Source organism: Drosophila sulfurigaster, chromosome 3 (assembly GCF_023558435.1).
Source record: "Drosophila sulfurigaster albostrigata strain 15112-1811.04 chromosome 3, ASM2355843v2, whole genome shotgun sequence".
Classification (NCBI taxonomy): domain Eukaryota; kingdom Metazoa; phylum Arthropoda; class Insecta; order Diptera; family Drosophilidae; genus Drosophila; species Drosophila sulfurigaster.
The window spans coordinates 46,994,632-47,021,016 of NC_084883.1; the positions used below are offsets into that span (position 1 = coordinate 46,994,632).

Below are 26,385 nucleotides of genomic sequence, written 5' to 3' on the forward strand. Positions count from 1 at the left end.
CACGCAATGTGAAAACTGTAGCAAATCATTGCTGCTTTTTGCTTTTGATTGATTTTAGTAAAATGGAAAGAGTGGCAGTGAATGACTGAGAAATACCCTGTATTAATCTATTCTGCACATTTTTGACTTGCCGAAAGAAAAACAATTTGAGCATCGACAAAAGAAAAATATTTGAAAAAATTAATATTTTTCAGCTTGATTTTGAAATATCAATTGAAACTTCAATTTATACTGTTTGAGTATTAAAATGACAAAATATACACCAAATACTAAATCGGCTTAAAATACAACATTAAACTAATTCTGTTTGAGTAATAAAATGACAAAATATTACAAAAATACTAACATGATTCTGATATATGCATTTGAAATTAAATTAATACTGCTTGAGTTTTAAAATGACAAAATATAGCAAAAATACTAAATTGATTTTAAAATTCAAAATTAATTTAATACTGTTTGAGTATTATAATTTTAAATTTTTAAAATACGAATTCAAAATTAAATTAGTACTATTAAAGTATTAAAATGACAAGTTAGACCTAAAAATACTAGATTGATTTAAAAATTCAAAATTATTTTAATACAGTTTGTGTATTAAAATGATAAAATATATCAAAAATACTAGATTGATTTTTACATATGAATTCAATATTAAATTAATACTGATTGAGTATTAAAATGACAAAATATACATAAAAAATACTAGATTTCTTAAATCTATCCTTGCTTTTGCTCATAGCTCTGTTAGTAGAGTTGTCGGAGATCCTTTTTTAATTGTCTGAGGTCCTGGGTTCAAATGCTTCACTGCACTTCTTTCATTCAATATCTCCAACTTACAAATCTTGCGCTGCAAGCTACCCTTTTGCTAATCCTACTGCAGGGTATAATAATCATCAACGCTTTTGTTGCACAATTGGAAATTACTTTTTTGGTCTCAATTCCGGACTTTTGCTTTTTGTGCTTTTTGTTGTTCAGGTGCATTTCGTGCTCAAGTGTTGATGGCTCTACAGAGGTGGGTGGCATGGAAGGAGTAAGGAGGGAAGGCGTGGCAATAGCAGCTGCAAAAATCAAATCAGACACCAATGTCCGCTTGGCACGTGATAAGCAAAAAGGCAGCAGCCAAAAGCGAATCGCATGGCAACGAATTGGAATCGGAATCGAAAAGTTCAAATTGCTATTTGGCATTGGAAAGTTTCTCAACTTGGCAGTTTTTTGGCCTCCGTATTTGAACGGTTACTGTAAACAGTCCTCGCCCGAGGGTCCCAACTCATCCCACAATACTATAACCAACTAAAAAGAGAGAGAAGAGAGTGAGAAAAGACCATTCACAGCTGCCTCGTGTATTTTCCACACTAACCAAAAGATTGTGTTATCCTTTTTTTTTTTTTTAGTTTTTGATGCAGCAGTTGGTAAGTGGCGACTGCTGGCTTTTAATCTCATTTGATTTCTTCTGACACTTTTGCACATGCTTTTCGAATAACTCATCACCTTTGCAAGCAGCAGCATCGGCAGCAGTCAAGGAATTCAATTCTCAAATTCAAACTCAAACTCACTCTCGAAACTGTTTCATCATCATGCCACTTTTTTTTCGTTTTGCCTCTGGGCCTCAAAAGTGACTCGAACTTGTTCCGTCGTCTGCCACGCCCTCAACACACATCCGCCCCTCTTTTACCCAATCCCCATCAACAGCTTTGCCAGCTCCTGGTTGTCGTCCGTTCATTGAACTCTCTCACTCTCTTCAGCTTTTTGCGCATTTCTTTAAATAATTTGATTTGCTCTTTAAGTGCTGAGGCGCAACTTTACATTTTATTTGATTTTTTTCAAAGTACATATATTGAACACTTTATGGGAGAAAGGAAGTGAAAATGTGTAAAGAAAAAAATGTCTTTTCGGTTTAAACATATTACCACAGCCAATAGAAATTAAGAAATATAACATTTTTATATCTGCGATATTGTGGGACTGTAAGAGGTGACGTTATAATTTTGTTTTGGTATATCAATATACCAAATATACAATATCGTATATCTTTTCGGTATATTAATTTCGTATATTTAAATGACAATGCTGTACTGTTTTGTTTTTAATCTTATCAATATACCAAATATACATTATAGTACACTTCAGTATTCTTTCGACATATGCATGTCAAGGTTGCACTGTTTTGCTTTTATTATTATTAATATAACGCACATACTTTCTGGTGTATTTCAGTATTACTTCGGTATATGTATTCGGTATATTTGACAATACTGCACTGTTGTGCTATTATTATTATCAATATACCAAATATACATTATATATTAATTTGGTATATTTAAATGACAATACTGCAATGTTTGGTTTTCATTACTATCGATACATCAACTATACATTATGGTATATTTCAGTATTTTTTTCAGTATTTCAATTTATTGTATTTAAATATCAATACTAAACAGTTTTGCTTTTATTATTATCAATATACCAAATATACAATGTGGTATATTTCAGTATTTGCTTCGGTATATTAATTTGTTATATTTAAATGACAATGCTGAAATGTTTTGTTTTCATTACTACCGATACATCAACTATACACTATGGTATATTTCAGTATTTTTTTAGTATATTAATTAAATGTATTTAAATATCAATACTGCACAGGTTAATAGAACTAACTCAACTGCAGCTTTCCTACTTGTTTGACTTTGAATTGCAATACAAATTGCATTTAAATTTGACGCGATTTGCTTGCGTTTTAAACCGCTTACAACAAGCGCAACAATTGTCAATTAAACAAACTGCTTAAACTGTTCAATTACTAATTGCTGCTGTTGCGGTCCATAATCAATGCTTATTACGTATGCTATATATCCTGTCAAAAGGGGCAGCAGGCGATCACATTTGTGCAATGTAAATTAGTAATTTGTATTGTTGATACTCTATCTATCTTTCTGCTGTGTGTTGTGTTGTTTGGTTGTGTAGTGGCATCATTTTGATTACCTCTGTCCGACTGTCTCGCAGTCTCTCTCTCGCTCTCTCTCTCTCTCTCTGTCTTTGTCTCTCGGTGTTGATGACCCCAAACCGAAACCCAAAATGCGGGTGTGAAGAAACAGGCGACAAATCAAGAGTTTCGCTGTCACACTCAATGATTGCATAACTGGAATACGATTTCGACGCATTTGTCGCCTGTTATGTAAGCTGTCCGTCGTCCCCCTTCCCCTCTCCACCCACCTCTCACATATGAGTGTGGCTCACACAAATGGTGCGTAATTCGCAATGTTTCAGGCGGCCAACTGAGGTAATTATGCCAATGCAGGACAATGCTCGCAGCACACACCAGCGGGAGTCACCAATATATATCCCTTACATAACGATGATGATGGGCTCTAGGAATGTGTGTGTATTGGGTGTGCCACACAATACGCAACATTAATTGCAACATTTCGCTGTTGTTAATTGACAAATAGCTTGGGGAGCGCAGACAGAAGACAGAAACTACAACAAACACAATTAAAGCAAATTGAATTTGATTACATAAATTGTATATAAGTATATGTATGTGTGTGTGTGCGATATGTTTTTACGTAAAACTGAATGAAATTCAATTTGAAACTAGCCAAAAAAAAAAAGAACGTAGAGAGAGGAGACAGGAGGTTGTCCCTCATTCTCTTGCAACCCCTGTGGCAACATTTTGATATCGTCGTCGCTCGTCTGCTTCAATTTATGCGCGTAATCAATTTTACAAATGGCCTGCAGGCAGGTGGGCGTGGCATGCGGGGGGCGACGGGCCGAAAACCCCAGCCCCCAACCCAACTCAATAGAAAATGGGGCGGCAAACGAGGCAAGAAATAAATTTATGCAATTTAGAATTTGCCAAGTTGAGCCTGCGAGTTCTATGTGAGTTGTCAAGCATTAGAGTATATGCTATGCATGTGTATGTGTGTGTGTGTTGGTGTGTGTGTGTGTGTGAGTGTTCGCTCAGGCAAGCAGTCATTGACTTTAGAGGCAAACGACGACGAGAAGCGACGCGACGTCGACTAAAATCAATTAAAACCATTTTGATTGCATACTTCTGGGCGTGCTAGGCAAATTATGTGCGCCCGCCTAAGCACAGCACTATAAAGAGACTACACACACACACACACACACACACACACACACACACACATATATACATGTGCAACACACACATGCTTGAGTGCATTCACATAGCCTAAGGTAAAGTTTGTCATAGCCATCTGTCACCCTAGCAAGCAAAAACACGGCCAGACATTACCGACAGACATTTCAGCACTCGGCAAGGCAGGTTTTCCATAGCAATCAAAGTAAACATTATACGATTGTCTAGAGTAACAGTAGAAACACTAGAAAATAAAAGAGATTTCATCCGAAACAACATTAACCAACAAAATTATAGCATTTTCAACACATGGTTAAGGCAGGTTTTCCGCAACACTCTATGTAAACATTATTCGATTATTCAGAGTAACAGTAGGAACATTAGAATATATCAATAGAGACTTCAATGAAATACTGAACAACAACATTATGATATATCAAAAGATACCTTCTATAACACATCCTCGAAAATATTGACAACAAAATGTTTTAGCACTGCTGACCTTTTCATCACCAGGTAAGCTAGGATTTCCTTAGCAGACAATGTAGTGGGATATAAAAGAGACTTCGACCAATAAAATATAAACCAACAAAATTATATCATTGCTCTTCAGAGTAACAGTAGTCCCTTTGTTGTATATAAAATGAAACTTACTATTCTTCATCCAACAAATTATTAAACATCAAAATTGTATAGCATTGCTGAACTTTTCACCACCCGGTAAGCTAGGTTTTCCGCAAGTGTCTAAGTAAACTCTCAGTAGAGAACTTCGAATTTACTTTATCTTTATCAATTAAGAAAGGCTTTGCCAAAACTGTCTATGCAAGCATGCACAGCATTATAACACGTAAGCTTTTACACATCTATATAGACATATAGCTTTTTTTAAGTTTCATTCAACAAAATAATAAACAACATTGTAGTATTGCTGAACTTTTCAGCACCAGGTAAGCTGGGTTTTGTATAGCTGTTTATGTTAGCTTACAAAGCGTTGTGAAGCATTACTTTTTTCCAAAAGCAAGGAAGGTTCGCTCTACAACAATCTATCTAAGCATACAATGTTGCCACACATTACCTTTTCCACAGTCAGTAAGCAAGGTATTCCACAACTGACTATATATATCACTACTCCCAAACTTTACACCTTTGTAGCACAAGTTTAGGCAGAAAATTTATAGAAGTTGCTGCATTCTATTGAATGAGAAATCAACTACCTTACCTTAAAGCATTTTAAACTTAAACTTCTCTATTACCTAAATGCCTTTTGCACATAACAACAAGTCATAGGCAGCATGTGGAAAATGTGCCTGATTATTGAATATTTATGGCAGATACTATTTATGTAATTTTAGCTATGCAAATGATTTATTGCTGCCACAGGCAATGACAGCAATGAGAAGCAACAACGCTGCTTTCGCTTTAATCATCAACATTAAGAATCATAACAAGCATAAAGTTGACCATTTAATGAGGCAGCTGCGATGAAGCAAAGCTGACAACAACGGCAACAATGGCGATAAAGACGTTGCTGCTGATGTTGCTGTGTAAAGTTTGCGCCTCAATATTTCACTTTAATTTCTCCCTCCGTCACATGCCTCACACAGAAAAGTAGGCAAAGTAAAATGTAGAATGAAAAATGACAACAGCGCCAAATTGCAAAGGCATTACATGAAATATTTAAGCACAGAATGAGGGGCAGAAGGTAGCTTGAGGGGGTTTTTTGAAGACTCTGCGATGTGGAAAATGTGGCCAAAGAATGAAACGTCGCTTGCTTGTTACTCATTGCGGCCTTTTGTGAGGCGCAAATTTGGTCGGCGCCGATTTTTAATTGTTTAAGAGAAATTGACATAAATTTATGCATCATTTGGCAGCCGCACAATCGCCGGAGCACAAAATGACCAATGGCCAATGCCCAGCATTGTGGAGTGGCGAATGAAGTAGAACTTTTCTTTTGTGCTAGCCAAAAAACGAAAAAAGTAGAAGAAGAAAACCATGTTTGAGCCATAATAAATGAGGGCATTCTCGACCTAATTGCATAGCTACCCAGCTCTCTCTCACTCTTCTTCTTCTGCTTGTCAGTCGACGCACAAAAGTAGGCAATGCAAATATTTATATTCATTTGCTACACTGAGAGAAAACGTTTTTTTTCCGTTTGTTTGTTTGTTGTCTACAAGAAATTTGTGGAGCAGGAGCTGCTTTGAATTCCTATTTCGAGCACTTGAAAATCTCGTTGCTATGCCGAAAAATTCTTGGAATAAGTTTAATTGAATTTATTTTTGAGCAGATTTTTGCTTGAGTGTACTTAGCCCATAAATCACTTTGTTCTCTCTCTCGCTCTCTCAGTCTATCTAGATTGTTGTCTGTTGTTGTTTTTTGTATTGTTTATAATCCAAGTAGCTTACCTAAAAAGAAACGAAATGAAAACAAAAAGGGGTTAGTCAAACAGTTGGCAACAGTTTCAGCAAAAAAGGTCGCAACAAGGTGAACTCTAAACTCCTGTTTTGGCATAAACAAATTTCAAGCGCGCGAGACGCGACGCCAAAGCAAATTAAAATTTTTATGGAAAATATGTGAAAATGTGTTTACAGTAAGAAGTGGCAGAAAAAAACAAGGGACAGACGTTTAAACTGATTGATTATGACACACACTCAACTCGGCTGTGACGCAATTGCAGCTCACCAAAAAATTTGTTGTTTGTGCTCGCTTATGTAATGGAAAATTACCAAACTGAGGCACAGGACACAGAGAGTTTTGTCAGCCAACGGCAATATTGCAAAAACACTGAGAGGAAAAGCTTAAAAAAGCAGAAAGCAAATCACAAAACCAAAAGAGAGAGAGAGATGAATGAGAAGACACGGGCACGAAAATCTCTGGTCATGCATTTGACACATGGAAAACTTTGCTCTGCTCGTCGAGATATAAATGATGATGGCCTTGAAAGCGAGCTCCACTTGAGTGCTTGCTGTGTGTTTCATGTGGGTGGCAGAGACGTTGTCGTTTTGTGGCAAAACTAATTTTTCGTTTGTGGGCGCCCAACGTGCGGCGCAACGCTGTAATGGCGCCCAACGTGAGACGAGGCTGATGTCCAAAAATAGCCACGCCCACAAGCAGTGTTTCCTCGCTCGTTTTAAGAGCGTCATCAGCATTTCGCATGGATTTCTATTCCCAACTCGACTCTCGTCTCGTCTCGACTCCTCCATCACATTCCCTACTCATTTTGCATGCTCCAGCGATTTCTTGCTGTGTTTGGCATGCTTAATTTAGCCTGGCCATCAGCAGCTCAACAAAAAAAAGAAAAAAACCCACAAAAACAAAAAAAGGGATGCCACAGGAGTTAGCCACAATTGAGCAAGCTGCAGGCGAGTTACTTTTAAATTAATTATGCGTTAATTATGTAATTATTACCCACAGTGAGCTAATGCTAAAGCTCAGCTCTCGTCATGCTGATTTTTGGCACAAAGCTTCTCTACTCATTCTCTGCTTAGCTTTTTGTTTCAACATGTTTTTTTGATACCTCTGTTCCCCCACTTCTAAGTACTAAAAGTAGATCACAACTCTTCGCTTAACTCTTCCACTCCCCCCTTCGCATTTTCCGCTTATCTCCGGCTTACAATTGAACAAACGAATAGAGAGTGAGCAGAGAGGAAAGCGCCTTTTGTCAATGCCAGTCACATAACGGCAACTTCTTTTGTCATTTTTGGGCAATTTATATATTTTATACACCTGGCTAAGCTTTTCACCAATTCTCGTTCACTCTCCCCCCATATCTCTCTCTTACTCAGTTGCTGTGTCTCTTTCTATTCAAGGTGCGCGCTCTCATTAAAAATGCGTCAACAAAATTCCTGTGGCGTCTGCGAATAATTTGTTAAAATTCAAGTCAGTTGAAAAGCGCGTGGAAACTGACAACAATCTGATGAAATAAACTCGAGTTCTGAGTGGAGAGGATGTGAGGGGAGTTACGAGGGAAAGAGAGGGAGATATAGCGGAGCTATGAGAAGGAGAAAGAGAGAGAGTGATGCAGAGCCAGAGAGAGGACGCGGTTATAAATGTAAAAGGCAGCACATTTCTCATATGCCAGTGACAATCACAAAAGCCAAAATGGGCAGCCCGTAGGGGAGTGTTATATGTGTGTGTGTGTGTGTTTGTGGTGTGTGTGTTAGTCGAGGGGTGCTGTGTATATTTCAAGGCTGCTCGGCGAGCAGTCAGTTATTGTCAGACAAAGGGAAACGCGCGCCATTTCTTAGCGCCCGCTAAAGACAAAACAATTAAGGAAGCCACAGTCGAGTGTGCTCGACTGTAAAATACCCGTACCCATTTTGAGTAAAAAGAAAACAGTGCGGTATTAATTTTAAAATATACCAAATTTATATACCACAAAATTACTAATATACACCAAAGGGTATATTTGGTATATTATATTGAAAATACAACATAGAGTACAAAATATACCAATTTATCAGACACACAAAAGAATTTCTTATATTAGTATATTTAAAATATACCATAGAGTACAAAATATACCAAACTGTCAGCATTATACTCAGACACAAAGTTATAATAACCTTCTACAGCTACAATCAAGTGTACCCGACTGTGAAATACCTGCACCCAAAATATACCAAATGAGTATACCACAAAAATACTATAATATAGCAAAGGCTATATTTGATACATTGATATAGAACTTCATTCAAAATACCGAAAAATATAACATATAGTACAAAATATATCATAGATTACAAAATATACAATTTTTTAAGCACTTCCTACAGCACAAAGTTATAATACCCTTCTACCCTATGAGTAGCGGGTATAAAAAGGAAAACTGTTGTCGACTTTCAAGCAGCAGCCGCAACCTAAGAATATACATATGTACAATATATATGTATATATATAATAAATATATATTTTACTGTAGGAAGCGTGTGCCATAAACATGACAAGCTGTCATTGTTTCATTTCCTTTCTGCAGCAGCGCGCCCCAAACTCTCAGAACTTCCAAGTTCCAACTTCCACTTGAACAATAAGAACCACAAGTTATCAAGTTGCTCATACGCCACGTTGTACTAATAAGTTAATAGCTCAATGCTCGTGCTCAAAGCCAAAGAAATTTATATACATAAATGTATTATTTTTCTCGCTCAGCTCGCTGTCAGCTTAACGCTCTCCACACACACTCACACATTGCTGACAAATTGAAAATAAAATAGGATTTTACGGCAAAGTGTGGCAACGCCTAAATCCGTGCAGCATTTTCTTTTCTCTCTGGTTGTTTTTTTTTTTTGGGGGCACACAAAAGTAGATTTATGGCCTACCGACGTGTGCGTGTGTGTGTGTGGGCGTGGTTAACAGATTGGCGTCTTCGATGCAAACTTAAATATATATTTCTTTTAAAGATTTTGTAAGAGCCCAGCGGCGATTTGCGTCGAAACGAGGCAACAATGAAGAAGTTTCCGCTTTGGCAAGCGGGAATGGGTTCAATAGGTTTCTATGCAATTTGTGCGCCAAACAATGGGCCAAGGATATTTCAATGAAATAGCAGCTGCACCACTGTCATCTATTTAGTTATGACGTCCAACAACTAAACTTGCAACAAAGCTGAGAAGCTGAGACTGAGGCTGATAAGCCACGTAAGGCTGAACGGCTTGAAAGGACTTCTCTCCTTCCTTTAGATGTCCTCAATATTTCATACGGATGTCGTTGTCATCGTCGTCGTTGTTGTTGTTGTCTCGCCTGTCTTATTCATGACAACGCCGCGTGTGACGCGCAAAGTAAGCACATGTATTCACATTTATTTATTCATGCTGTTTATCGATCAATTGGCAACGTGCCTCAAATCCCAAATCCCAAACTGCGTAGCAGATTTTCAACTTTAAACTTGCAAACGTGAGAAACTAAAGTTGTCTTTGTTGATTTGTTCAATAATTTATTAGCTTAATTCGGGGTCAAAGTCTGTTCGCATTCAAATTTAGCGGTTCATTTACTGCGATTTTAATATTCATTAAATTGGTTATTATAATAACCAATTCACATGTCAATCCAATCACATATCATTGCCCATAAAAAATGACACATTAAAAAATCCGATTTTTAATATCAGATTTTTCTCGAGCGAGCGAAAAACTGTTTGTTTATTATGCACACCAAATGTCAACTGGCAATTTGTCAATGTCCAGTTTAGTTGCGTTTGGCGTCATAGTTTTTATATTAGCACTCGCAGGACAACAAGGGGGAGTGGAGGGCAGCAGCAGGGAGAAGGATGTCAAACAATTTTACGAGCTGTTTTTCATTTTTCTCTGTATGTTTTTTTTTTTTTTGTATTATGTTTGCAAATTCAACACGCACATGTCATGATGAATACGATGATATCAAATGCCAGTCTCAAATGATAATCACGCGCGATAATGACACTCGCAATTGCCAGTGACTAACACCGACTACCATATACCCTACACTCTACAATTCTATTTAAATATGCATAAAACATTTGCTGCCTTCTATCCCCTCAGCTTTAAGCTCTGTTTATTTCACTTTATTATTGTTGGTTCTCTCTTGTTTTGTTTTGTCGTCGTTGTTGTTGTTATTGTTGTAAATTTATGGAAATGCCTGTGATTATCATAATGTTTCAGTGCTCTGACTTTCAGTCACTCGACAATAAAATGCAATCAAAATGTAAATCGCTGCAGCTTTTGCCGACTAATGTCATAATCGGATGGCCGAAAAAAAGCAACAAACACAGTTCAGTTTGAGTTTGCGGGGGGATTGAGAGGTGTGCAGTCGACCCGCGCAATCGCTGAATGTTGATAAAAGAAACAACAAGTAATTATTACGATTCAATACTCTGCAAACTGTGACAATAGTGAAGCGAATGTTATGTTGAATTTATGAGGTTTGTGTGAATAATTTTTCCTCAAAAAATGTTTGGATTTGATTCATAATAGTATTTTTTCGGATCTTAGTTGCTTCGGTTGACAATATGCTGTGAATATAATAGTATATTAATATACCAAATATATCTTTTGGAATATTTCAGTATTATTATTGGGGGTTGTTAAACTATTATCAAATAGTATTTTATTGGATTTTAGTTGCTTTCACTGTCAATGTGGCATATTTTGAATGTAAATATTATATTAATATACCAAATGTAGGTATATTCGGCATATTTTAAGATTAATACCAGACCGTTCTTCATTTGCTTTGGTTGACCATGAAATAGGTTGTGAATGTAAATGGTATATTAATATACCAACTATATACTTCGAAATATTTTAATAATTTCTATTGGGGTTGTGTAAATACTTTTGTAGGTATGGGTAGGATAATAACAATATATTTTCTTTGGTTGACAATGTGGTATATTTTGAATGCAAATGTTATATTAATATACCAAAAATATAGTTTTCGTTATATTTTAAGTATATGGTATTTTTTGGTATATTATGTTGGTATATTTTAGTCTTAACACTTTAGCACTGCTTGGACTTTAACTTTCGTACTTGATTAAATTCATCTCTTTTTTTTTTAGTTTAGAAAACCTCTTAAAAATTTACTCTTTATTATTACTCTAATAAAGTGCTCTATATACTATTATATATAAAATAGACTGACCATTTGACTGACCAACAGACTAAACTAGAATTCATACAAGTTCTAAGGGAAACTGCTAATCAATCTCTAAACTAGCCACAGGGCATTGCCGAGTGTAAATCCCATTTCCTAACTAGGTTACATGGATTACACTCAGCCGCATATTTAATATTTAGTTTCCTTTTCGTAGTTGAGCTCTAGTTAAATGAGCGCAACAGCTTGTAGAAATTATCTGTGTTGTGGTACTTTTCGGTTGGGTAAATAGATCAGAGCGAGCCGATAAAATAGATTTTGAAATGTGTTTTTTGTCGTGTTGTTGGAAATTAGCAAACAGCTGTGAGAATGAGAAATACTTTTAGCTGTCGCAAGTTTACTTGTGTGTAATGTGTGTGCACATATTTAGATTTGTTTAGCTTGTTTTTTAGAGTCAATTATGCAGATTTACGAGTGCTGGCAAACAGAGCTGAGAACAATTTCGAGAAGGAGGAGGAGGAAAAATGTTTTAGAATAAGGCAACTATTTACCTTAAGGCTACGTGACAATGTCGCAGCCACGCCCACTTTCCAGCGACACTTCCCAATTTATTTGTGGCAACTTTTCACGCCTGTAAACAATTTCCCGCGCCAAGTCCAAGAGGAGTCCAAGAAAATAGCAACCTCGGCCCCATAACCTGTAATCAAAACGGAAATGGCAACGCGTTTCCGGCTGTCGCTCCTTTCGCTCCCCCCTCTCCCCATCGTACTTCCACTTCCTCTCTCCTGATCACGCGAAGGTTGGCATTGTTAACCCCTGGTTGACCTTATTTCTTTGTGGCATTGTGACGTATTTAGTGAATTTCTTCTTGCATCGAGAATTAAGCGCGCCCCAGAGCAACACGCGACATTAATTAGTGTGCCACGCCCACTCCGACTCCTGTCCCGGATATCAACTAAAAAGCTTGCTGATAATGGAAACACGTCAAGCGAACGAATGCCAAATGCCAAAAATGCCCCCAAACAAAAAACACAATAACGAGAAAAGACAACAACGAAACAGTTGTACACGACGGAAAAGTGTCGGGAGCGATAAACGTGCCAAACAATAAATGAAAAACCAATATGCAGCATTTTTCAGTGGGCTAACAATGTGAAAAATGTGCTGGGAAAAAATCTCGTAAAACTCGTATCTGCATTTGGAGATACGAATACGAATACGAATTTGGTTTTGCTTTGTTTTACTTGCAGGTTAAGTCAATTTACACGCCAGTTAATTGACAATAGCCAGCGGGGCTAGGGGGGGTGGATGACGGGACTACTGTGCGTATGCGTAATGCGAGACAAACTGGCCACAAATCTCAAATGTCAGCGCTTGAGTGACATTTGTATTGATTAGTAATGCGATTAATCACGTGAGTTGTGTGTGTATGTGTGTTTCTGTGTCTCTGTGTGTGTGTGCGCGTTGGGCATGTGGCATGTGGCATTATTTAATGACATTACGCATACGCCAAGTATGTAGGCCAAAAGTGTTTTTTTTTTTGCCTTCTTTGCTTTTCTACGTAAAATGTGTATAAGGTAAAGCCATAAATTAAATGTGCCATACAAAACTGTTTTGCGGCATCCCACAAAATGCTGGACAAAAGCTGCTAATGAAGCAGTAGGGACTGTTCACTATAATACAGCTGTCTCCCTCTCTCTCTTGCTCTCTCTTTCTATCTTTCTCAGTATTGAAGTCGCAGCTGTTGCAGTAATTTTGCGCAATGATTGGCGCCTGATAAAAAAAAACAGTTGCATATAAATCAAACAGCTGCTGTGGTTTCGCTTTGCTGTGTTGTTTCTTGTTGACCAACTAGAAGCCAATTTCAATTTCTTGAACTGCTCTTTAAATTAACTGACCGCCTGCTGTTGTTGTGTTTGATAACCGCAAAGAAATTCGTGTTAATAAGACGAGACGAAAGCTGACGTCACAGGATGCTGCTGCTACCCGCAGGATGACGACGACGACGACGAAGTCTGTGACCCAAATCGAAGCCAATTTACACAGGCAGGACATGCGAAGAAGCAGAAGATAAGAAACTAAAACGCATATTGAAAGCAAATGGGCAACAGCTGCTGTTAAGAATTGCATCGGCAGCTGACGTAGACAACGACAAACACGTTCGACACGTTGCTCATCAGCATCAGCATCCCCATCCCTATCATCATCATCAGCAGCAGCAGCATAATTATCTACAACGCGTTGTGACCCAATTTTGCAACTCATATTATAATAAGAGTGAGTGAGGAGGAAGAAGTCAGTCACAACTTTTCTCAAGCTGCTAGTTTCACTCACTCTCTTTCAATCACTCAATTGTGCGCTCTCTCATTCTTTCTGCGTATATTTAATCAACAATAACAGCGCTGCTAATTAGTTGTAATTGAGCACAACAACAACTAGACACACACACACACCCACTCACTCACACACTTGCACATACATTCATATCAAACGTAATTTTGCAAATTACATGGCCAATTAATAAGCAAATTATAAGCAGCTGCTGTACAAGAAATTACTCCAATAACAAACTACTGCAAGAGAACACGAAAGCAAGAGAGAGAGAGACCAAGAGAGTGTCAAGTTCAGAAAGCTCCAAACTGCTAATCAGCTGCTATTGAGTGAGTTTATTTATAGCCGCAAAGTGTGAGCAGCATAGCTGCTGCCTATGCTCAACGATCATTTGTCATGTCAACTACTGCGCTCTCGCTCTCTCTCTCTCTGTCCCTTGCCTACTAAACTTTCGGCTTGCCCTCCACATAGTTTTTCTGCTTTGGTTTCTTATGCGCACTTTGCGGTCGGACATTCACAAGGGGATGTAGCTCAGATGGTAGAGCGCTCGCTTAGCATGTGAGAGGTACGGGGATCGATGCCCCGCATCTCCAACTTGGAAATTATTTTTTTTTTGTTAAATAATTTTTTAAATTATTTGCTCAACTTTAAACAGGCTAATTTAAAATTGACCACATTTCAAACTTTTTTGAAGCCGCAAACGCGCAGTCCGCAGTGCTGTCAAACACTTGAAGCAAGGACAAAAGACTTAAAATCAAAATGGACGCAGTGCAGCATTAAGCACACAAAAAAAATGAAAAGAATGAAAATAGAAGAGGAAGAAATCACGAATGCGTCATAAAAACTTTGCACATCAATGCGCTGTAAAAAAGGAAATGGAGCACGAGAAGGGAGAAATTGGGTAGAGAGAGAGAGAGAAAGAGAGATAGATAGATAGAAAAGCGCGTCCACTCTCAAAAGCGAGTGCAGTGTGCTTCAGAGCCAACAAAGTCCTGGCAACAGCAACAACACAAAAAAAAGTTCTATATACATATAGTATATATAAAATGAGCTGGCTGAGAAAAGCGCACTTGAAAATGCAGCAAAAAAGTGCCAAATGAAGTGGCAAGAGGGGAGTGAGAAAGCTGTTTGAAGGGTCAGCGCGAGAACAAGGCTTTTATTGCTGCATTCTTGCAACTGTGTGCGTGTGTGTGCGTGCAACCCCCTGTGGCAGTTGCCTCATTTGCTGATGGATTAGTCAAAGTGCAGCAAAGGCCACGAACTGGCAGGAGGCAAAAACAAAAAAAAGGGCGGCTTCAGGGCCAAGGGACTCTCGGCTCCAGCTCGAGGCTAGCCTCAGGCCAGCAATTTGCTGCACTTCCATTTCCAGTTGCAGTTGCAGTTTTGCATTTCTCGTTCCCTTTTGCAGCATGCAGCATGAGCAACGTTTTTGCATCATTAAAGTCGCAACACACACAGTTTTGCCTTCGCACGCACAGCACAAAATTTTGATTGATGATTGAATGCAACACAGCAAAAGCAACATCAGCAATGTGCAACTGATGAGCAACAGCTGCTTAATGATCGAGGCCTCAGGCCGAAAAGGAAACAATTTCAAGTTTTTATTTCTCGCTTTGCAACCGCAAAACTTATTTCGCAATATTTCTCTTCTCTGCTCATCATATTGATGTTACTCAACACAAATTTTTAATTTTACACTCAACTTCATGTGATTTGATGCGCCCACGCATTCCTCAATCAAAATAATTATAAAAACATAATTCAGCAATTTTATGAAAATCATTTTTCATAGCACATCTGCAGTTGTCACAAAGGCATTTAAATGTGTTCTGGTCTGTTTATGGGATTCATAAAGCTTAATATTATATAATGTGTCGAATAATTATCTCAATTTTTCTCTTTAGTTGTCTAAATTCTCTTTTAATTTCATTCATAAAAATTAATATTAAATTAAATGCCCAATAAAATTATTAAAACAGCTTTCAGTTTTCTAAATTCTCTGTAAATAAAAAATTCCTTTAAATTTCCCTACTACATTTTTTATTATTTCTCCAATAAGTAACATAAATGTCTAATAAAGTTATTGAAATAACTTTCAGTTTTCTAAATTATTTGTAAAGTTTACTAACAATATGCTTTTAAATTTCCCTTGGACATTTGTTTAATAATATATGTCTAATAAAATTTTTAAAATAGCTTTTAGTTCTTTAAATTCATAGTTTATTTTAAATATTCTTAATACACTTTTGTATTATTTTCCTACTAAATAAAATAAATGCCCAATACAATGATACAAATTCAGTTTTCTAAAATAAATACTTTAAATTCCTCTAATTAATTTTGTTTAATAATTTCCCTATTAAATTTCCTCACTATTTCCCTCATAATACAATCCCACATTTATGTTATAGGATAACTTGTAGTCGTGCTTCGATTTATTCCAAATTAATTGAGCAACTAGAGTTCTCTTTTGGGCGCGCTTCTTTTGCATTATTAAAATTTCAAGTTCTCATTTCAAAAGTGACTCAACATTAAATACGCGAATACACAAAAGCGATTAAATGCTTCACATTTTCGGAGGCAGGGCAGCAGAGGAAGATGAAGAGGAAGCAGAGGAATTGTGATGCAAAGCTATTTTTAATCATACGCCAAGGCTCCCAACAAGAGTTCCCTCGAGCGCTGCTCGCTTAAAGCTTCATCGGGGTTGTGTTTGTGAGCACGCTTTAAGCTGCTGTTTTATGATTTATTTTTTGGGGTATTAATTAATTTATACAGCGACTATGCTTTAAATTGCGTATACGTAATGCCAGCCGACTATTTGCGATCGCTCTCTCTCTCTCTTCTTCTTCCATCTTATTTGTTGCACACCTCGATGCACGCAGCATACCTCGTAGTTTCTTTATCAATGGGGTAAGTATCCCTTTATATCCTACGCTTGCTGTTCATCTTTTTTTCTAGGGTATGTCAGTCAACATTTTGCATTTTCGAACAGGTAGAAGTTATTTAAATTATTTACTATGTGGTATATTTTGTACTTTATAGTATATTTTAAATGAAGTGCTAACTATATACCAAATACAGCCTTCGGTATGGTATTTTTGTACTATATAGTATTGTGAATGTGGTACTATATCTTCATACCAAATACCATTCAGTATATTTTCATTATTTCGGCGGAATATTAATTTTGTGTATTTTTAGAAACTTTACCCGCTACCTCAGGTATGTAGCTGAGCACATTTTCTCATTAATGGTAGTCAATCTGGTATTTTTAGAATGTAGTAATATATCGATACTAAATATAATCTTCGGTATATTTTAGTATTTTTGCGATATATTAAGTTGGTATCTGACAGCCGAGCACACATTTTGAATGTAGTACTATATCGATATACCAAATATATACTTCGGTATATTTTAGTATTTTTGTAGTGGTATATTTTTATTGTTATATCTAACAGTTGAGAATATTTTTGTATTTGTTTTCTAGGGTATTTCAGTCATTCATTTGTTTTTCTTTCGAATTCTCCGCATTTGATGCATTGCCAATAATCTTTTGACGTTTATCGTTGACATTAATTACTTTGGGCCATGTGTGCATTGCTTTAGCCAGCCTCTGCCCAGCTCTCCTCTTCCCTTTTCCCTATTTACATTTACATTTATTTTTTCGTTTGTTCATTTGCTGCGCTGTTTTTCTTTTCATTTGCAATTGGAATGTCAATTTGTGCCTCAGAACTCACTCGGACTGAACCTGCCCCAAAAAAAACGAAATAATGAACTATGCAAAATTTTATTTTATTTGCTAGTTGTTGGCAAATTAGCAGCGGCTGCATCAAATTTAAAAGCTCTACTTAAAACTGAGTTATTTTCTTGTCTCTCGTCTCATGTTAATACATAACTTAAACGCTGAGTTGTTGTTGTTGTTTTTAATAGCTGTTGCTGCTGCCGTTGCCGTTGCTTGTTAGCAGTTGTTTTGTGGCAGCAATTTGGCAACTTAATGTTGGCCAAGAAAAACCGAAAAAAACTTAATAAGCAAGCAGCTCTTGCAAGCAATTTGGTAACAACTTTGCTCTGCAATTTTTCGGCTTCGTTTTGTGGGTTTCTTAGTTTCGTTAGTTGGTCGCATTTAAATATTTAATTAAGTTTTCAAAACTAGAAAACTGTTGAGACAGCAACAGCAGCTACATAAAGTCGGGGGCGGGGCACCGAAAATTAGCATATCAACAAAGCAGTCGAAACATTTTAAAGCAGATGCCGCAACATCAAGCAGCCGAGAGTTTGTGTTTATTTGAAATATGCATATTTTCAGTGGGAGGCACACAGATAACAGTTCTTATCAGTAGCCAAGCAGACAGATAAAGCAGATATGAGAGAGGAAGAGAGAGAGAGGGAGGGAGGGAGTTGGCATCAGTTTGCGAGCTTTTGGGCTTGCCGCATTCTTGTGGCCTGCTGTCAAACTTGAGTGGCATTAACTCAACGCAACTCTCAGAGCTGCCTCTGCTCAAGCTCTCAAGTGTTGCAATCTTTTGGTTTCCACATCAAGTGTCAAATTATCCAAGCAGCAGCTCACTATCTCTCTCTTTCGCACTCTCTTTTGTTTTTCACTCTCACTTATTTTACAGTGGAACCACGAGCTGCGGTTTTTTTGGGCTGCGTCGTTGCTTCCTCTCTCCTCAGTTTGCCTAATTAATTAGCGAATTCATTTAAGCGACGAAATTGTTGACATTTTTGTGTGAAAGGCGGCACCTGAACAAAGCGAGAGAGAGAGGAAGAGAGAGAGCGAGAGATGCTTATGCAAACTGCAGCTGATTCATGAGGTCATCATCTGCTGTTGCCAATGCAGTTGCAGCTGCCATTAAATCAATAAAAGTCGCGACTGCGATTGCGACTGCAACTTTGGCCAGGGCCAAAGTCAAAATGTAATCTATGCATGGAACTTGTCGTCGCCTCTCTGGAATAATATTATATATTATTTTCCCACAGCAGCAGCCCACACTCTTTTATTGCTCTTGGCTCATCCAACAGCTGAATGCCACAACACAAAAGCTTTGGTGACAAAACAAATACAGTGAACGCTCGATAAACGAAACAAGCGATTATGTGAATCTTTTATTGATTGACCTCTGAATAGTTTTACATAATTTGTAAACTATTCAACTTTAAATTAATAAAAAATAATGATGAAGATATTAAAATCACATTTAAAATATTTTAGAAATGTGAGTAACATACAAATCTATGAAACTATTAACGTTAGAGTCTAACAGTATTTCACAGAAATGCTATATTTTTTAAGGAATGCAAAATTTCAATTTTAAGTCAAAGAAAATTAGGTTAAAGTGCATATGTAAATGCTTTAATATAAAAGCTCGAACATGATTTAAAACATTTCCCCAATTTTTAAATTTAAACACTTTAATAAAGGAATGCGATATTTCAATTTTAAAATTGGGTACAATTTCGAATGCTTTAATATAAAAGTTCAAACAGTTCAACATTTTCCGAATTTCGAAATTTAAACACTTTAATAATGACATCAGTTATTAAGAGTTTAGCAATATCGCAGAATATAGTTATAATATTTTAAGGCATAAAAATACCAAAAGATTGGAACAAAATTCTTATGAATCCGCTTTAAAATAAAATTACACATAAAGCTTTGAACTCAGAATTTTGTATAAGAAAACTCCTTAAAGAATATCAAACCTTTAATATTCAATATTTTCTTCAATTTAACAACTCTTTAATAAGAACATCATTATGACACACATCAATTATAATATGTAATCCATATTGCAAGTGCCGAAAAAAATCGGGCCAAAGTTCATATGGAAATGCTTCAACATTAAAGTAAACAAAACTGTTGAAAAACCAAAACATTTACTCGAAAAAGTTAAAGAGAACAAATGTGTTGTTATGAACACACACTCACACCTGCAATTTATTACTATATCGAGCGTCGACTGTATTCCCATACTCAACACATTCATTTCCATTTCCAGCAAAACGGAGAGAAACACACACAATTTAAAACATGTTTAAAAATGCATAAATTAAGCGCAGCTCAGCTTCGCCTAAGCAAAGTCAAAAATGCAAATTAGACTTTAGCTGATGATGATTTGGATTTGTGTTTTGGTTTTGCTTTTGTATTTGGCTTTGCCAGCCTTCCACTTAAGCTTGTGAGGTGGGCGTGTGATAGTGTCAGTGTATATGTGTGTGAGTGTAGTGTGTAATTATATATGGGAAGCAACAATGAAAGCCCCCGAAAGGCCAAACAACCTGCACACATTGTGCTCTCAAATGTATTTCCAGTTTTGGGCAAAAATGTGTTGAAAATGCAACGTAAGCGGAAATTATAGCAAAACAAATGCAATAGCTGCAGACGACGGAGGAGGGAGAATGCGAAGAAGCAGCGGTAAACAGCTGAGCAAGCAGGCAAAGGCAAATGCTGATAATGATGACGACTGCGACACCGACGTCGCAGTCGCTGCCTTTACTTTGCTTTGCTTTTGTGTGGTTTAATGACCTTGCCCAAGTTGCGTTGCTCTCTCTCTCTGCTGCCGCTGCCGCTCACGCTCTCACACACTCTCTTCTTTTGACGTTGCTCCCCTGCCAAGCTCGACGCCAGCGTCGCGCCATGTGGTCAAACGACGCTGTCGATGTTCGTGCCTAAATTTAATTTTATGCGCGCTTCACACGCCTCTTCTCCTTCTTCTCCTTCGCCGTCTCACTCACTCCAGTGCAAAAGCTCCCTTTGCCCCGTATATTTCAGTTGATTGGCTGTGTGCGCTACTTTGTCGTCGGCGTCAATTTTTATTTTTAAACTATTTTGAAAAAGTGTTTCGAGAATTGTGTCAAGTGTACGACGCCCAAAAATAAAAAAACACATACGAAAAAGCCGACAAAAAAAAAACCGATAAAGAATAAAAACACAGTTCACATGTGTCTGCTCTCTCACGCTGATGATGAAATCTGTGCGTGTGGGCGTCTCATCGTCCCTAACCTACTCATCATGTCATCCCCCCCTCCCCCACCATTACCCATTGTGTATGTGTGTGTTGTGTTGTCGCGGCGCTGCATTAAAAGCTCGTAAAAATTGACAATCAAAATTGTCGTTAAATGCCATAAAATGCAGGGAGAACATCCATTTATATCGATAGAACCCAACACAAAATCAAAGTCGAAAACAAACGAAACTTGCCATATTTCATGAGTGTATAAAATTTTATGTATTGTATTTTACTTGAGAAAAAATAAAAATAAAAATAGTTGCTTGCTGGCCTTTCTTTATGACTGTGTTATAATTTATGGCACAAAGCAGCAAAGTCAATGACATATGTGAGTGGGCGGGTGGGGGTAAAATAAATTTGTGATTTGACCTTAGCAACGAAATATAATTGATGCCCAGCGAACACGAGATGAAATTTGTATTTATAGGCAAAAGTTATAAAAAATAATAATACATATTTATAAATAACTTTAGTAGACGCTCGCAAATTAGTATTCTCTAAAATTTCCAAACTTCCAAACTTAATTGAAAAACTTTTTATAATATTCTTACAAGTTGAATCTTTTTGGAAATGGTAGTTAAAGTTCTTTAAGTGACTCTTTAATATTTGTAGCTCTTAGATAGTAAATAAAAAACAAGTATTGTAACCAATTTTTTAGTTTCGTTTACCTATTTTTAATAAACTTACAATGGGAAATTTTATGAATTTAGACCCCTTACTGTAAATAATATAGAAAAGTGTTTTTCACATTTCTTTTTCGTTTAGAATTGCTAATTTTTTTTTAATGAAAAATATTGAAGTAATTTGTTTTTCAGGAAATAGAATTACCTATTTTTTTGGTGTTCACATTTTCGAAAATGGGAAATTTGAGGCAAAAATTTAAATCATTTTTCGTCATGTAACTTTCCCGGTTATTTGCATATTTTCTAGGGCTATTCCCAATCGATAAACATTGCTCGCAATTTCGCCAATTGCACAAAAAAAGAAAGAAAACAAAAAAAAAACCTCGCTCCTAATTCATTCATTCATTCAACGAATCATTTTCTTGTCAGGCTTTTTTTGCGTTTCATGTTCGCTTTACAGTTTCTGTGTGTGTGTGTGTTTTTGCTGTTTGGGGCATTTCTGTAGTTGGACATTGTCGTCATCGTCATCGTCTGCTTGTGGCATGCCACAAGCGTCAGCAAGCGGCGCAGTGTTCCCAATTCGCCTGCAGCTGCAGCAACAGCAGCAGTTGTGTGTCAACTTGGCAACTGGCAGCCAAAAAAAGGAAAGAAAAGAAAGCAAATCATAAATAAATGCTTACATACTTATATCAAAAGAGTATGTAGAAACAACAACAACAACAACAACAACTACAAAGTGCACTCTTTCGTGTCATGGCTGGGCATGGGATTATGATGTGTTGTTGTTGCTGTTGCTGCTGTTGATGACAACGCGTTGACAACAGCAAGAAATGCACACAAAAGTAATGCGAGACAACAACGACAACGACAACGAAATGCATAGAAAGAAAAGAAAGACAAACTCTCTGCGCTGCGCTGCGCTGCTCTGCTCTGCAAACGGCAAAAGCAGCAGCAGCAACAGCGACAACCAAGACAACAACAAAGATAGCAACAACGACAACAACAAGTTGCCTTAGCATAGGCAACGTTGACGTTGTAATTTGGCGCGTGTTTTTGCTGTTTTTGTCGTCTTTGTCAAGGTTACATTTTCATTTGCAATTTGCACAAGTGTGTGTGTGTATGCTTGTGTGTGTGTGCGCTGCATGTCAAGCTGCTTGGCAACGCCAACGCCTCCCTTGGCCACCTTATGCCCCAGCCACCGTACACCTCACTCCCCATTAGCGGCCTCTCCTCACAGCATGCGTCACTAAGCGTGAGCAATTTGCATACCCTGCAATCTCAGATATCTCACAAAGGGTATGCCAAATTCGTACACAGCAAAAAACAAAGTTATATAATATAGAAACCCAATAAATTTATTATTTAAACAAGACTTGCTTCTAAAAAAGTTTGTGTAGCAGCTTTAAGTCTTTTAGTAAGTTTTGTTTTTAATTAAAAAGTTAAAATACTTGAAAGAATATTACAAGCACGAAAAGTTCTTGATAAAAGATTTTAATCTTTAACCAGCTTTTTGAGCTTCATTTTGTTTTTCTTGTGATTTTTTAAAAATTCTTCAAACAATATGTTTCTTAGAAATTTAAAATTTTAAGATTGAAAAATATTGTTTTCAGTTAAAAAAATATTCTTTTTCCTTCTTGATCTTACATAAAACATTCTTCAAACTATATTTCAATCATAAATAGTTTTTGATAGAAGTTTCAAATCTTAAACCAGCTTTTTGAGATTACCAAATTTTTTTTTTTTTCGTGATCTTTAAAAAATACTTCCAACAATATGTTTCATAGAAATTTTAAGTTTGAAGATTAAAGAATCTTATTTTTAATTAAAAAGGTATTATTTATTCTTCTCGATCTTAAGAAAAGTCCTTGAAACAGTATTTCAATCATTAAATTCAAAAAATATTGTTTTCAAATTGAAATCTTTTGCTTTGTTGATCTTCTCTAAACTCAATTACAGAGTATTCACAACATCTTCTATCAGCATTTCTCAAACGATTCAAAACTATTTATTTCAATTAATATTAATATTCAAATTCGCGTGAAGTTTGAACCAAGTGAAACTAGCAGATAAATCACTTAATATTCAAGTATCGACTCTTGATTAGTCAAAAGTCCAACGCCAATGAAGTCAGGGACAGGTCAAAGCTTAATTTCTAGATATTCAAGTTTTGCATATCAATTGTAGGGTAGTTACTAGACTATCATAACAAATCAATGCTGGCTTCGTTTTAAATATAGTTCCATCAACTCGATTTTAGGGCACATCGGTCAAATATCAATTGGAAACTAGTTCACTTCTATTTGTTGATTTCTATTTGCATTTCTTCGATTTATTATTAAAATGAATTTGTCACTTTCGACTACTGAGTGTTGCTTAGTCGTTCATCGCTGTCGGTCGCCTGTTTATTCTATTTGATTGGCTATTTTCAGAGCATGCTAATTTTATATCCATTGTCAAGTTGCACAATTTTATTTTTTATTTTCTACTTCGATTGCCCTGTAACACTTAATGCTTGGGCCAAGGCCACAACAAGTATTAGGCTACAGATATGATTAGAGAATTACAATAAATCTCTCTTGGGGAATTGAACTGAGTCTCCCACGATTCCCACACACACACACACACTTACACTTTGCTGTCATAGTCTTCAGCATGATTCCCATGTGATTTATGGCCATGTTCTATAACCAAGTTGAAAGTGGGGTCGTCTTCTCGCCTAAAACGCCAAGTCAAGAGTTTAGTTTGTGTGTCAATTACCTACCCTAGAATTTGAGATAAGGCAAAGTTCAATGCACTCCGAGAGGTGCGAGAGAGAGAGACGCAGAGATATTCCCTAGCACGTAAAAGGCAAATAATCAAAACCAAATTAGTCATTTCAAGTTGCGTTAGACAAATAAATGCGCTGCCCCATATAAAACGTCAAATACGATTCCCCCTCCCCTTGAGTTCCACTGCTTCCAGTCTTATTCCCATTCCAGTATGTTTGCTATCTCGCTCACTCGCTCATCAGTTTCTAAAGCCTGCAAGTCGTGGATAAGATAAGAACCTGATGACGACCCAAAAAAAAAACCAAACAAGAGCACATTTTAGTGAACACTGCTCGACTAAGAAATACCTTAACTACACAGAAAGGTAAATAGCGTTAATTTCTTACGTTCATCATACCCTATATGTGTGATAGTTGCAGGGTATTTGGAAATATGTGCACGGCACGTTGATGATTGCTTTTTCCAAAATCAAAAAAGTTGATGACGAATTTCACCACACGATGATATTGCAAGTTATAATAAAGTGGCAGATATACCATAAACTATATATAGTATATTCTAGTATTTCCGTCAAATTCCCAAGAGATCTGCGATAACTAATCTGACCTTAATAGTGACCAGTCTCCAATTCATTTCAAGTCTCGAAAGTATCTTTTTGCTTACCTGCAAATAGAAAAAAAGAGAAGCAAAGAAAAACATTTTAATTACGTGCAATCAATAAATTGTGTTTTTTTTTATTTATTTGCCCGAGGCAATAGTCATATAAATAAGTAAGTATTTATGTTAGTTCGACTGCAGTTAACGAGTATTAGACGCCAAATCAGTGTGGCAAGTGTCATAAATTACTCGATCGTTAGATTGAAATTGAGTAAAAAATAAATTCCGTAAAACGTTACGCCACAAGAGAGTCGCAAATGTGTCGTCGGCACTTTTGGGGGGGATAACTCAGAGACCCAATTTTTGGGGCAGACAAGTGTCTGCTGTGTAGTCATAATTTATGTTTATGTTTATGTCTCGCGATCCTGTTTGCTAAAAAAAATGCACGTCACGTTTCTTCAATAATAATGGAAACCAGTTCGGTTTTTTTTTTGTATTTCGAGGTGAAAACTCCAAAGCGGAAAAACTGCAAAAAACTGAAAGTTCACGTTTCAGTTAATAAATTGAGCACATTTCAATTGTGGAAAATGCCAATAAATTTGTCGCAGAAGAATTTCTTGAGAATACACCAAAAGAGAGAGATAGAAAGAGAGTGTGAGAGAGAGAGCTATACACACATACTTTAACTCATTAATTAAACAAGCTGCGAGCGAGGCAAAAGTGGCAGCGTACAAACAAAATGCATTTACAAATCAACTTTTTGGTTGTCGTCGCTCCAATCGATAAAAGTTGTTTCAGTTGTTGTTTTTGTTGCTTGGCAGTTGCTTGTTTTATGTCCGCATTGTGGGCGTTACTTCTAGCTGCTTGTGTGTGCCATCAGAATGAATGCGGCATTTGAATGAATGAATGAACTTTGGCTCTGCGCTTTTAATGATTAATTGCAACTGAGCCAAGCAAACAACACAACATCGAGAAATACAAATACTCGGTCAATGCAATAACCAATCCACATCATCAACATCATCATCATCCACATCGACAACGATTGATGGAACCCGCATCTGGGACTGCAATTTTGAATGCCAACTAATTAGCCATGTTCGAAGCGAGTGCCTAAGAGCGCTTTATAGTCGACCTACTAATGCTCTACAGCATTACACTGTTATTTATTGCGCTATTAATTTTGTACTCAATTTAGCAGTTTTAACTTTCTTTAATTTTAGTTTAACTAATCAACTTTTTTCTTTGTCGAATTTATAGAGTTTTGAAGCTAAAATCAATTGAATTGGTTTGTTTATTCTAAATTCAATTATTTTTAATTATAGTTTCTATAATTTATTACTAACTTTTTGGTAATTTATAATTATTTTATTCTTCCATCAAAT

The 26,385-nt window shown here is 36.7% G+C and overlaps 1 protein-coding gene and 1 non-coding gene across 2 annotated transcripts in view; one reads left to right on the plus strand and one right to left on the minus strand.

The window, feature by feature from the left end:
• Positions 1-26,385, minus strand: part of LOC133840238 (serine/threonine-protein kinase NLK2) — a 94,775-nt gene that overhangs the window by 21,168 nt on the left and 47,222 nt on the right.
• On the plus strand, positions 14,523-14,595 carry Trnaa-agc (transfer RNA alanine (anticodon AGC)). The gene has a single exon. It is a non-coding gene; the product is annotated as a tRNA-Ala (tRNA).